The sequence below is a fragment of the Ochotona princeps genome, chromosome 22 (assembly GCF_030435755.1).
Source record: "Ochotona princeps isolate mOchPri1 chromosome 22, mOchPri1.hap1, whole genome shotgun sequence".
Classification (NCBI taxonomy): Eukaryota; Metazoa; Chordata; class Mammalia; order Lagomorpha; family Ochotonidae; genus Ochotona; species Ochotona princeps.
In genome coordinates, this window is record NC_080853.1 from 35,645,705 (window position 1) to 35,658,627 (window position 12,923).

Sequence of the window (12,923 nt, forward strand, 5' to 3'; positions counted from 1 at the left end):
GTTTTTAATTTCATGGGTGGTAGCAAATAGAATGGTTAACAGCCCATGCTGTAAGGTGGGATGCTGAGAAAGTCATCTAGTATCTATGACCAGCTCTAAGAAGTGAGAAGGTGCCCTTGTAAAGCTTTTTGCTTGCCGTTCCTGCACACAACCAAGCTCAAAGAGATGAGGCCTAGAGTTTTGCATCTGAAACGACTCATGCCCAGATAGCTCCTTCCTGCAAAGACCACTGAAGCCCAATGCCAAGGATTCATTTGCTTTGCAGCCTAATGCTAACATCTGCCATCAGTCCAGAGCCAGGGTGAGTGGAGCCTTTAGGAGCCCCTGGAGAAAGCCTCTCCTTGGGGAGCTTTGCACAGGAATATTGTGAATCAGGTTGGCATCTTTTTTTTTTAAAAAAAGATTTATTTTATTTTTATTACAAAGTCAGATATACAGAGAGGAGGAGAGACAGAGAGGAAGATCTTCTGTCCGATGATTCACACCCCAAGTGACCCCAACGGCCGGTGCTGTGCTGATCCGAAGCTGGGAGCCAGGAACCTCTTCCGGGTCTCCCACGCAGGTGCAGGGTCCCAAATCTTTGGTCCATCCTCAAGTGCTTTCCCAGGCCACAAGCAGGGAGCTGATGGGAAGTGGAGCTGCCAGGATTAGAACCGGCGCCCATATGGGATCCCGGGGCATTCAAGGCGAGGACTTTAGCCGCTAGGCCATGCCGCCGGGCCCCAGGTTGGCATCTTGATATCGGCTGTAGTAGGACTATTGATAGCACAAGACTTGGTGAATGGTACAAATCAGGGCTTTCCCCTGCTGAAAAGCTGGCTGTTCAACATTCGCTAATACACTACCACCTGCATGGAGTATAATATCCCACTGGATCTGCTTGGTGGGGAGGAGTTAGGGGAAGGCATGATGTCCACCTGTTTCCTGTGGGTTCCAGTGTATTGAAGGTGCCATATGAGAGCACCTGCATTAGTCACAAGTGGCCAGACGCATAGGCTCCATACCTGGTCTGAACTTCAAAGCACAGGAGCGGGGCAATGAAGATAGCCCAGGCCCCTCCCTCATGTGTGGGGGAGCCTGGAGGCACAGCTACCTGGTTGGCACTTCCAGGTCTCACCATCACTGCCTCATTTCCAAGGGGTCTTACACTGAAGGGAAGCATACTGTTTCTGTCACCAATCAGATGAGTCAGCAAAAGAGAAGAGGTCTATAGCTTTGATCTTCACTTGACATTAGTTTCAGAGTCTAGACACAATTTTATCTTGCTCTATTCACTCATGAGGAGTAGGGGTACAACCAGATTTCTTCCTGTGTAGTGTCACATCAGTCACAAAAATCAGCCACTCTTGAATTATATCATCCAAGATTCTCGGTGTAAGAATGGTAAAAAGGTAGACCGATGTCAACTTAATTTACAAACATAAGGATAAAGGAATTATGGCAGTAAACATTTATTCAGCTCTTTCTGTGGGCCAGACACCAGTGTGCTTTGTACTTTCTTTGAAATAGATATGTTTATTTGGAAACCTGAGTGATAAGGCACACACACAAACAGAAAGAGTAAGGGCTCATTTAACACCTGCAACCATGCAGGTTGGTCTGAAGCGGGGAACTAGGGTCTCAGTCTAGGTTTCCCACAGGGGTAGTAGAATCAATTACCTGAAACATTGCTGTTGCCTTTTACCGTCCACATTGTGAGAAAGCCAGAGCCAGGAACTGAAGCTGCTTGAGGAAGTGAGGTCCTCCGATAAGGCATGCTGGCATCTTCTCTGAAGCCTTAATTGCAGGCTAACTGCCTCCCTGCAGGCAGTGTGCTTACTACTCTCTCTGCATAATTGCATTTAATTCCTACAGCCAAGAATTAAATGCTAGCAGACCTTCTTTACAGGTAAAAATCCAAGCCTTGGGGAGGCTAATAGAGGACGGAGGTGGATCTTTCTAACTGCCTACATGTCTGTGCCTTTGAAACCTTAACTCTGATTCCAGAGACGTTGTCTGTATTCAGAAGGATGCATGGGGGAAATCCATGAGCTGATAGGAGGGGATGACAGTTCATGACAACATGGTCGTAAAACCTAAGTTTGTTTTTATACAGAAATTTAGAAATCCATGCACTCATTCAGTCTTCAAAAAGTTCCTCAAACACTATGCATGCATTTAAAAGAACTTGCACTAAGATAGCTTGTGTTTTTCTAAAAAAAATTATTCTTATTGAAAAGGCAGATTTACAGAAAGATCTTCCATCCACTAGTTCACTCCCCAAATGACTGCAAGGGCTGGAGCTGAGCCAATCCAAAGCAGCTTCTTCTGGGTCTCCTATGTGGGTGCAAAATTCCAAGGCTTTGGACCATCCTCCACTGCTTTCCCAGGCCATGAACCAGCATCCATATGAGATCTTGGCACATGTAAGGTGAGGATTTAGCCACTGAGCCATCGTGCCAAGCCTATTTGTTCCCATGTATGGTTGAAGTCTTTATCTATGTGCTGGGTATGATGGGAGGAGAGGGAGAAGCTTTTCAGATCTAGTAAGACTTTGATCAGTAATGCCTTTAAATGGCTTGCTTAATTGTTTGTTCCTTTCTTGATGGCTTCCTAGTAGAATGTGAACTTTATGATATCTGAAACTTCTATGGCTTTTCTTTCTCCCTTGTTCTAAATTTCAAAATAACTGGAAGAATTTGAATTTTGTCAGTACATAGAAGTGATAAATATTTAAAGAGATGGAAATGCTGTTCACCCTGATTTGATCAACATGCATTGCGGCATTCTGTAGATATGTATATCATGTCAAATTAAAGTCTGAAAAATTTTAAAGTTAAATTTATATAAAATCCAGGGAGATCAATACCATTAATTTCATGCGAACAAAGGTGAGATTGAGTCTCACAGTCTTTTAGCTACTTGCCCAATGGTCATTCAGCTCAAATGGGGAAACTAGAACCTTCCCCAGCCTTCCCCTTCGGTCTCCTATGCTATTTGCCCACCATTCCTGCGGACTCACCTGATGAGTGTTAAATCCTGGTGATGTCTTTACTCACTTATCTTGGCTTATATTGGCTTCAGTGACTCACTGAACAAGATAGGCCACCTTCCTCCATGGAACAGGTCTCCTGTATATCTGGAGAGATAAGTGGGAATTGGCCTATTCACTTTGATATGGCTTTATAGCCTAATCAGAAATCCAGTCTTATTAACACTTCAGTTCTGTTGATTTTCTGGATGATGATGATGCCTTCTTGAGAAGTGGCCACTACTTTTTCCCAACAGTGTAGGCAGGTGGCAGACTTCTAAAAGTGCTAGGCAAAGGAGGTATGGGCCCAGTGCCAGCTCTGTCATTAGCAAATTTAGTGGCAATGGATGGAAGCCATCTGGGTCTTCTCTAGGCAGCACTGGCGTGGGCTCCTTTCACACATAAGCCATGCCTTGTCCCCTCAGCAGGGTGTTGGGTGAGTCAGACTTGCTCACTGAGCTCCGTTCTCGTCTTTGGCTGAAGGAATGCAGTGCTACATCTGTGGTCCACCCATGACAGAGTTCAGGACTTTCTGGTGTGCATGATCCAACATCAGCTTGAGTTTATGTTTCTGCTTTGACGCCTATGTCTATAAGCCCATCTTGATTCTGAGTGTCATTTTAAGAGAGGGAAAAAGACCCGATCCATTGGTTCGTTCCTCTAAAGCTTGCAATGGCTGGGGCTGGGCCAGGCCAAAACCAGGAGTTGGGAACTCCATCTGGGACTCCCACATGGGGAACAGAGACCCAACAGACCCCCTCCCAGGGTGCACAGCAGTGGGAAGCTGGAATCAGGAGCAGAACTGGGACTTAAATTCAAGCATGTGGATATGAAATATGAGAGTCCTGAGCAGCACCGCCGTAACCTCTGGGCCAGATGTTGACCCAGACAGCTTTACCTACTGGATTTCTTAAAGTATGCGTTCGTCTCAGTAGAATGGCTGTAATCCCTCGAGTGGGTGGGAGAAAGGGAGGAGCGTCACCGAGGTTAATGGAGGAGGCTACTTGAATGTGTAAAATTCTGCTGCAGACTAGAACAGACAGGCTTGTTTGGGAGCATTACATAACTTTCAAAACTCGTTTCCTTAAACATGCAGGCTTGATGCCATCAGTGGTGCCCTGGTTAAGTTGGCGGCAGAAGCCTTAGTCTCTGAGGGCTTTCCTCCCCCTTCCCCTGGAGAATCATGAGAGTGACATGGTTCCCTCTCGGTGGGCACATCCCTGTCCACGAATTGCTTCAGAAGCGCTTCGTGCTCAGAGCAGCTTGGTGACTTGTTCTTGATGCCGAGATGTGGGCTGCATCCTGCTGACCAAGTCATGGGTACCAGGGTGGTGCAGGCATCTGTCAGGGGCAGCAACTCCCTTTCCAGATGTAACAGACTCAGGGAACCCCGGGCCCCATGTTGGTCTGAGGATGGGTGGTGGCTGCTCCACCTGCCCCAATCCCTGTGTCCATTGACCCCAACTCTGTTCACCCTGCCTCCCGCCCTGCCCCAGTTTCCCTCCATCCTCCATTCCCCGTTGTTAAAGCAGCTTTGTGCCAGGAGGATTTGGTAATTAATCTGTCACTGTGTTGCCATGGCTACGTATTTATAGATCTCCAATGCCACCTGCCCGGGGAGGCAGGATTTGAGAAACAACTTTACCCAGCATCCCAGCTAGTGATTAGCGCAGGATTAGGATCACAACACAAAGGCGGCTGCTTGGTTCCAGGCCAAGAAGGCCTTACGGGCCTAATGGGCGTTTCTCCTCTTCTAGAAGGCGCTGAGACTCTGTTAAGGAATTGGGAGTCAACAGATTCCCTCTGCTTTCCTCGGAAACATTATGACCTCCCTGGAAGACCTTAAGTAGAAATCTTTCCTCTCCTTTCCTCTTTCTCTCCCCTTCCTTGAGACTCCCATGTGCACATAGGTGCTGTTCTCCGATGGGATCTCCATCCACAGAACTCAGGGAGACAGGCCATGGACGGAGCTGGGGGAGAAAAAAGGAAAGCAGGACCAAGCCCAGGTTGGGAGATGAAGGAGAAGCCAGAGAAGGAGGAGGAATACGATTGTGGCAGATACCAGCAACTCAGCAGAGAAAGCTTTGGGGTGGAGGTGGTCAGCCCAGCGGGAGGTGTTGGTGGGTGACATCCAGCAAGGGCAGAGCAGTGAGGGCTGTGTGAGGTTCAGCTACTTTGGGAGAGGACAGAGTGCAGATGGGGTATGGGTCACTTTCAAACATGAGGAAAATGTATGTTATGACAATGCTAGGCAGAGATTTCAATTTTCTATGCCTAAAGAAGCTTGTCTCTTTTTCAACTCAACATTGTTTTTTTTTTAAACAGTTAATAGTGTAAAGCTTGATGGTGCTACTCGATAAAGAATTCAGCAACTGTATTTCTTATTTTTTGTTCCATTTCCCTGTGAACTTCTTGCAATGTCCTCCTGTGTGTGGCGGGTGGAGTACAAGGCGACTCTGGACTGGGAGTCAAAGAACACGTGGCTGTTCAGATGGGAGTCATGTGTGGGGCCAGGTGGGAACTGATGTATGGGGGAAGGCTGGGGTAGAGGCAGCAGGTGCTGGAAGGTGTTTATGCCCCCTGGCAGAGGTCCCTAAGAGCCTGGCAGCAGCATTGCTTCTGCAGTAGCTGCTGAGAAGTTGGTACCCAGGTATTCGGGTTCTCAGGTAGTTTATTCATCTCAACCGCTGTAAGTGATGGAGTGCTGGATCATCCCCCTCTTCCCACTCAGCTGCTAAGCTAGCTGTTCATGTAGATGTTCACAGGCCTGGGTTACTGGGGACTCTTAGGATGGCCAATGCCACACACAGGCCAATTCCTTCAGACCAGGCTAAAGGATCCAGTGTTTTGTTTGTTTTATTTTTTTTAATACATTTTTTATTATTGTTATTATTTTATAATACAGTTTCATATTCCCTTATCCCTTCCCCAGTGTTTTGTTTGTTTTAAAGCTCCCATATGCTTTTGATGTGTGTTTTGAGGTGACCACTGCTCCCAGTGTTAGAACAGTGCTTCTCATGTGTGGGTGTGCAGTCACAGGCTCCCTTCGCTAGCAGGGGGATGGGCCTGGGACTTGGCATTTCTATCAGGTGCCATCCAGAGGGCAAAGATCCAGAACAGAACGATGGCTCTAACCCAGGCTGCACATCTCCATCACCAAGGGTGTTTTATCTGGGCCCCAGTCCCTAGAGAAGTGTGGCTGTGGACACCAAGGTCCCAGGAGCTTGAACAGACCCCTTGATGATTCCCTCATGTGGCCGGAGCTGAGCCTTGCAGATCCTGAGGTCCAGAGGCTGCACCGCCTTCGGCGGGATGGTGCTAAGCTTTCGTCATTCCTCACTGCTGCCCGCTCGCTCCATCCCATTGCAAGTTTCAGCTCAAGGAGGAAGTCCTGAGCTAACTCTGCCCACGCCTCATGTCCTCCCTTGCTCCGACAGGGGCTCTACAACGAGTCCTCCTGGTTAATCTGGCAGGAATTACAGTCTTAGCAGATTGGATCACTTCTGGTCAGGTTGCCTCCCGCACCAGATAGGTGGGAAGCAGGAGAAAGAATCTGTGGTAGACTGGACCACCTCTTTGCAATGGGCTGCAGCATACACCTTGGGGGCTTTCATTCTTTCCCATTTCCCAACTCAGAGCAGAGGCCTGCCTAACTTGCTCCCATCTTGTTGGGCTAAGAGCTCCCTTCCTGCTGACACCTAGCAACAGGGCCAATTCCATGGTGCTGCCTGGCAGTGCCCAGACTTCAATGCGCCTCATGGGAGGTCCATCTCTCTGCTGCTCTAACCTTGGACCCCATTTCTCTCTTTCTTTTCAAAAGATTTATTATTTTTATTACAAAGTCAGATATACAGTGCTCGCTTCGGCAGCACATATACTAAAATTGGAACGATACAGAGAAGATTAGCATGGCCCCTGTGCAAGGATGACACGCAAATTCGTGAAGCGTTCCATATTTTTTTGATCCCGTATGGCCGCTGGTTCTAATCCCGGCAGCTCCACTTCCTCTCTATCTCTCCTCTCAGTATATCTGACTTTGTAATAAAAATAAAATAAATCTTTAAAAAAAAAAAGTCAGATATACAAAGAGGAGGAGAGACAGAAAGATCTTCTGTCCGTCACTCCCCAAGCAGCTGCAATGGCCAGAGCTGAGCCGATCTGAAGCCAGGAACCAGGAGCTCCTTCCGGGTCTCCCATGTGGGTGCAGGGTCCCAAGGCTTTGGGCTATTCTTGAATGCTTTCGCGGGTCACAAGCAGGGAGCTGGATGGGAAGCGGGGCTGATGGGATATGAACTATCTCCCATATGGGATCCCAGTGTGTGCAAGGTGAGGATATTAGCCGTTAGGCTACCACGCTGGACCCCAACCCCATTTCTGCAGACATCCAACCCATGCCCTTGTCAGCAAAGCTACAGCCAAGTCAACTGTCTGCCACTGAGTGACAATGTCCCACAACATCTGGAGATGAGACCTGAGTCTGCTTTGCCACCGGCTCCTTGATGCTCCATCCTTGCCTTGCCATGTCTCCCACATCTCCACTTATTTTAGGGCTGTCATGATACGTGAAAGATATTCAAAGCACAATTTCTTGGCAGACAGTTTTAATTAATCAGAGCGTTGCATGAAGGCATCTCTAGGGTTGGAGGGAATCGAAAATACACACACTGAACAGGAGAGAGTTCCTCTGCTGATGTCAGTCTTGGGAGGAAAGAGGTGCCATGGACGGACAGGCTCCCACAGACATTCTGCTACGACCGCTGATGGTTGTGGGATGTAGGAACAGGGGGGTGGAGATGCCTGTTGGAGCGAGCTGTGCCTGTTCCCAGCTTGGGGAGACAGGTGGCTTTGAAGTTGCACCTCTCTGGCAGCTTTGATCATCCAGGCTTGGAGATAAAGACAAGACTAGCAAGGTGTTATTAGCATCATTATTTATACTTAGTGGAACCTATATTTGGGGCCTCTTCTGAAAAGAGCTTAAGGCACTGCTCGCTTCAATGCAATTTTGTTTTGCACAGAGGACGAGTCTGCAGGCATCTCTGAAAATCAGCACATTTTCTCCAAGTTAAAGTGCTCATGAAGCCAGGCCTAATGAGATCGTATAAGGCTGCTTCAAAACGCTGGTGGAAGAGTTCAGCAAAAGCTAAGTGTATTTGGGTGCAAACTAATTTTGACATCCTTGTGTAGTTTTCTTGTAACACATATTTTCTATGATCATTCTGGACATGATTTCAACATTCTTTGGCACTAACATAAACTTTAATTCCGGTTTTCCCATGAACCCTTTGTATATTCTGTGGATGGCTTGGATTTGGGGAAAATTATATCTTCAGAGGAAGCTTACAGGCCTCAGAAGCCTAGGATAGTGATTTTTTTTAAAGATTTATTTATTTTTTTTATTGCAAAGTCAGATATGTGTAGAGAGAAGGAGAGACAGAGAGGAAGATCTTCCATCTGGTGATTCACTTCCCAAATGACCACAATGGCCGGTGCTGTGCCTATCCAAAGCCAAGAGCCAGAAACTTCCTCCAGGTCTCCCACATGGGTGCAGGGTCCCAAGGCTTTGGGCCATCCTCGACTGCTTTCCCAGGCCACAAGCACGGAGCTGGATGGGAAGTGGGGCTGCCGGGATTAGAACTGGCGCCGGGCCCTAGGATGGTGATTTGTAAAAGATTTCCACCACTCTTCCCCACAGAGAACATGGATGGTGCCCACAGGGGTTCCCACCAGGCGGTTCAGATGAGGGGCCTGGACTGTGGGAAAGCTGACCCAGAATATAAAGTGTGTCATCAGTATCATCAGCATTTACAGGGTGCTCCATGGAATGGTGGGTTTCAGAGTTCAGGACACATCGACACCGCTCCCCAAATCCCTGTGACAGCCAGGGCTGGACCGGACTGAAGCTGGTAGCTGGGAACCCAAGCCGGGTCTCCTGAGTGGGTGGCAGGGATGCAAGGACCGCTGTCTCCCAGGGTTGGCCTCAGCAGGAAACTGGAATTGGGAGCTGAAACTGGGCGACACAGTTGGGCACTGCAAAGTGAGATGTGGGCATCTTCACCCGCATCTTAGCTGTCAGGCTAAACACCTGCTCCAATGCTTGGGTTTCAAATACAAGAGGTTGCATTTCTTCATTGAATCTCTATTGCGTTCAAGTCCTTGTCAGACAATTCTCTGTCTGATTCATCTTAGTGTCACCATTTTTACCATTTGCTGATTGTCTTTCCTCATTTCCATGGTGGCTTGAGAGAGAGAGAGAGAGAGAGATGTCCCATCTGCTGGTTCATTCACTAAAAGGTCAGAGCTGCTGGAGCTGGGCCAACCCTAACCCAGGAGCCAGTTGCTCTGTTCAGTTGCCCCACATGGGTGCAGGGGCCCAAACATTTGGCCATTCTCCACTGCTTTCCCAAGCACATCAGCTGGGAGCTGGATTGGAAGTGGAGCAGCTGGGACTGGAACTAGCTCTCAAATGGGATGCCTGCACGTGCATGCTTTGATTTTAAACTTTCACACTTCAGAGCTATGGGGAAATAAATTCTGGATGTCTACACCACCAGTTTGTTGTAGCTTTCTATGGTCACCGTAGAAAATCAGTACTTTGAGAAATACTGACTTGCTTAAACACCGGGAATTCAGGCAGACAAAATCATGAATCCCAGGCATCATGGATTTAAGTTCAGAATCCACTGACCAGGTATATTTTTTCATGCAAGTACTAAACAGGCCTGATCCTCCTTAACGTCAAAGATCAGATGAAACTGAGTGTGTTCAGAGTGGTATGGTCATAGATGAGGTACGTTTCCTTACCATGGGACAGGGATTGACAGCACAGCCTAGTGGATATGGTCGCTGGCCTAGGACACTATTGCAGACATAGGCATGAGGTACTGGGTTACCAGTGTCCATTGCCTGCCTTTGAATGCACCACATGGCTACAGGCATCTCCCTTGAATGTCAATGGACTGAGACTGGACATTGCCCCTTCTGTTTCCTGGGCAAATTAGAATCTATTAAAATTCTTCCATAACACCCAGTTTTCCTCTGCCAAGTTGCTGGGATGGAATCTTCTACTACCTGAACGTACTCAGTGTGAGCATAAGGTTACTATTTTGCTAATTAACAATGGTTCACAGTTGCCATTGTTGGGCTCCAAAAAGATATATTGAAGTCCTAACTCTGGTGTCTCAAGACATGAACTTACTTAGAAACTGGGTGCTATGATTTGGTTTGACTTGGTCTCCCAAAGATTTTTGTGTTAGCTCTGAGTCCTCATTGAGATGGTGTGGTGTAGCAGTGGGACCCCTAAGAGCTGGGGCCTAGTGAGAGGCTCTTGGGGGCACTGTGGCAAGTAGGGATTAAGGTAGTTTGGGGCCCTGAGTTAGTTTCCCAGAGAGTTTCTGTCGGGAGGGAGCTTGGCCCCCTCCGTTTGTTCTGGCTTCCCTCTGACTACAAGCTCTCCGCTGTACTGTCCCACTGTTAGCCAATGGCTGCTAGGCTGAATCAGTGGGACCAAACAGTGAGCTGAACAAGCTTCTTCCCTGTATGAAATACCAAGTCTCGGGCATTCTGTTATAGTGATGGAGAATGGACAAATGAAGATATAATTATGTTATAAAAGTTGCTTTGGAAAGTAACTTCAAAAGAAGGCATGAGAAATTTCCTAATCACTGCCAAGACAGGAAAATATGTATCTATCACATTTTCACACTTTCCTCTACAATCTTTTCACTTTGAACCCTCACTTTAGAAGCTGATGCTCCCGGGAGCCAGACGAGCTTTCAGGCCCACTCTCCGCAGAGAAGTGAGGACCCTCACAATCTTGTTATTTTTTGCTAGTCAACAAAATGTGGCAGAGATGTGCCGAAGGTGACTGCAGACACAGGGCATACTTGTGATTCGAATTCCGAATCACAGCTCCTGCTTTGATGTCAACATTTGGAAGCCACTTGGACTAGAAAATTCCAGAAACATCTGGGGCAGATGGAAAAAAAGCACTCAAGGAGTGCCTACTGTGTCCCAGCTCCATGCTGGGTGACCGTCCCTGAAGTCACGTGTGTTACAGGGCACTGCTGGGCTTAGGTGAATTGTTTTAAATGAAAAAGAAATATATAGTTATTTAGGCTGTACTGATCCTAACAAGATTTTTAGAGGATGCGATGGTTCCTCCTAACAGCAGCCCTTTTGTGGGTCTCATAAAATGAGCCTTTGCTTTGGAAAAGCGTGCCTCCAGGGTCTTGGAGGCGGGGCTACAATCCTGGCTCGACCCTTCCTCCCACGCAACGCATTCCTCAAACCCTGCCAGCCCGGGGTTCACTGTATTCTATGTTGTGATCCTTCCTGCAAGCTGTAGCTTACTTAGCGCCCTGCCCCTGCCTAGTCCACACATCCCACACGCCTTTCAGTTGGCAGAAATCAGGAGGGCATGAGGGAATAGCTACCTTCTGAAGTTGTCTGGCCCAGGACAGAGCACTGAGGCTCCCTGCCCATCACGCACAGAAACCCGGCTCTCGTCCCTCTGTTCGGGTTTTTGCAAGGTCACGTTGCCTAGCCGCGGGTCCCAGATGCCCTCGATGCATTGGACTGGTCATGCGCCCTTGCATGATCTGTTTTTGGCTCTCGCCAAAATTTCTGGGTGTGGTTGGGATGAGGTAGGCGGGGGCAGTGAAGTCGTTTTCTGAGATAGAACATTCAGGCAGCACCCTCTAGTGGTCACTTTTATTCTGTTCTGGTCTATTCTGCACTGTTCTGACAGGTCATGGTTGCACAGAGCTATAGGGTACAGTGAAGCCAGGGGATGTCTTGTTGAGAACAATAAGCCTCCAGTAAAAGGTGAACATCTGCTGCTTCCCAAAGGACAGCTCCTATTTATACGTCCCCAGAGCATCCTGTGAGGCACTAGACAGCTGCCAGGCCCTTGTCCTTCCACAGTGCCCTCCCGCCTGCTCACCGCTGCCCAGCTCCCCTGCCTCCAGCTGTCAGACACGCCAAGACTTGGCAAATTTGCATAAATTTCTTCTGTCTAAGGCTTTTAAAAAATTATTTGTTCAAACCCAACTCCACCAATAGCGCTGAATGATTTTTATTTTATTGAACTATTTCCTTTTTTAAAAAAAGATTTATTTATTTTTATTGGAAAGGCAGATATACAGAGAGGAGCAAAGACAGAGAGGAAGATCTTCCATCTGATGATTCACTTCCCAAGTGACCGCAATGGCTGGAGCTGAGCCAATTCGAAGCGAGGAGCCAGGAGCTTCTTCCGGGTCTCCCACACGGGTGCAGGGTCCCAAATCTTTGGGCCGTCCTCAACTGCTTTCCCAGGCCACAAGCAGGGAGCTGATGGGAAGCAGGGCTGCCAGGATTAGAACTGGTGCCCATATGGGATCCTGGTGCATGCAAGGCGAGGACTTTAACCACTACGCTATCGCGCTGGGCCCAAACTGTTTATTTCTTCTTATTATTTTTTTTATTTTACATGCAAGGCAGAGACACACCAAGGGAAAAATAGAGACAGAGATCTTGCCTCAATTGGTCCATTCTCCAAGTGCTCACAACATGGAGGCCTCAGTAACTAACCAGGTCTTCCATGTGGCGGCAGGGACCCAGGACTTGAGCCTTCGCCTGCTGACTCCCAGAGTTTGCATACTCAGGAAGTTGGAATCACAAAAGGAGCTGAGACTGAAACTCAGACACTGATGGGGGAGGTGGGTGTCCACACTGGGGTCCCAGCCACTGTACCAAATGCCCACCTCAGAACATGGGGATGTTAAGATCATGACAACCAAATTCTGCACATACTGAGCTGGGCAGGCGTGGCAGCCTGACTTCAGGCACACCAGCCCCACACTGATACATAAGCCCAAGTCAGTACCTAGGCTGCCATCCATTTCAATACTCCCAACACTACACAGTGGTTGAAATA

The 12,923-nt window shown here is 48.0% G+C and overlaps 1 protein-coding gene and 1 non-coding gene across 2 annotated transcripts in view; both read left to right on the plus strand.

Annotated features, from left to right (window-relative positions):
• The window catches only part of LOC101535390 (cystatin-9-like), a 269,014-nt gene that overhangs the window by 171,417 nt on the left and 84,674 nt on the right, over positions 1 to 12,923 (plus strand). The gene's annotated exons all lie outside the window — the stretch shown is intronic.
• Positions 6,864 to 6,970, plus strand: LOC118760211 (U6 spliceosomal RNA). The gene has a single exon (XR_004996647.1). It is a non-coding gene; the product is annotated as a U6 spliceosomal RNA (small nuclear RNA).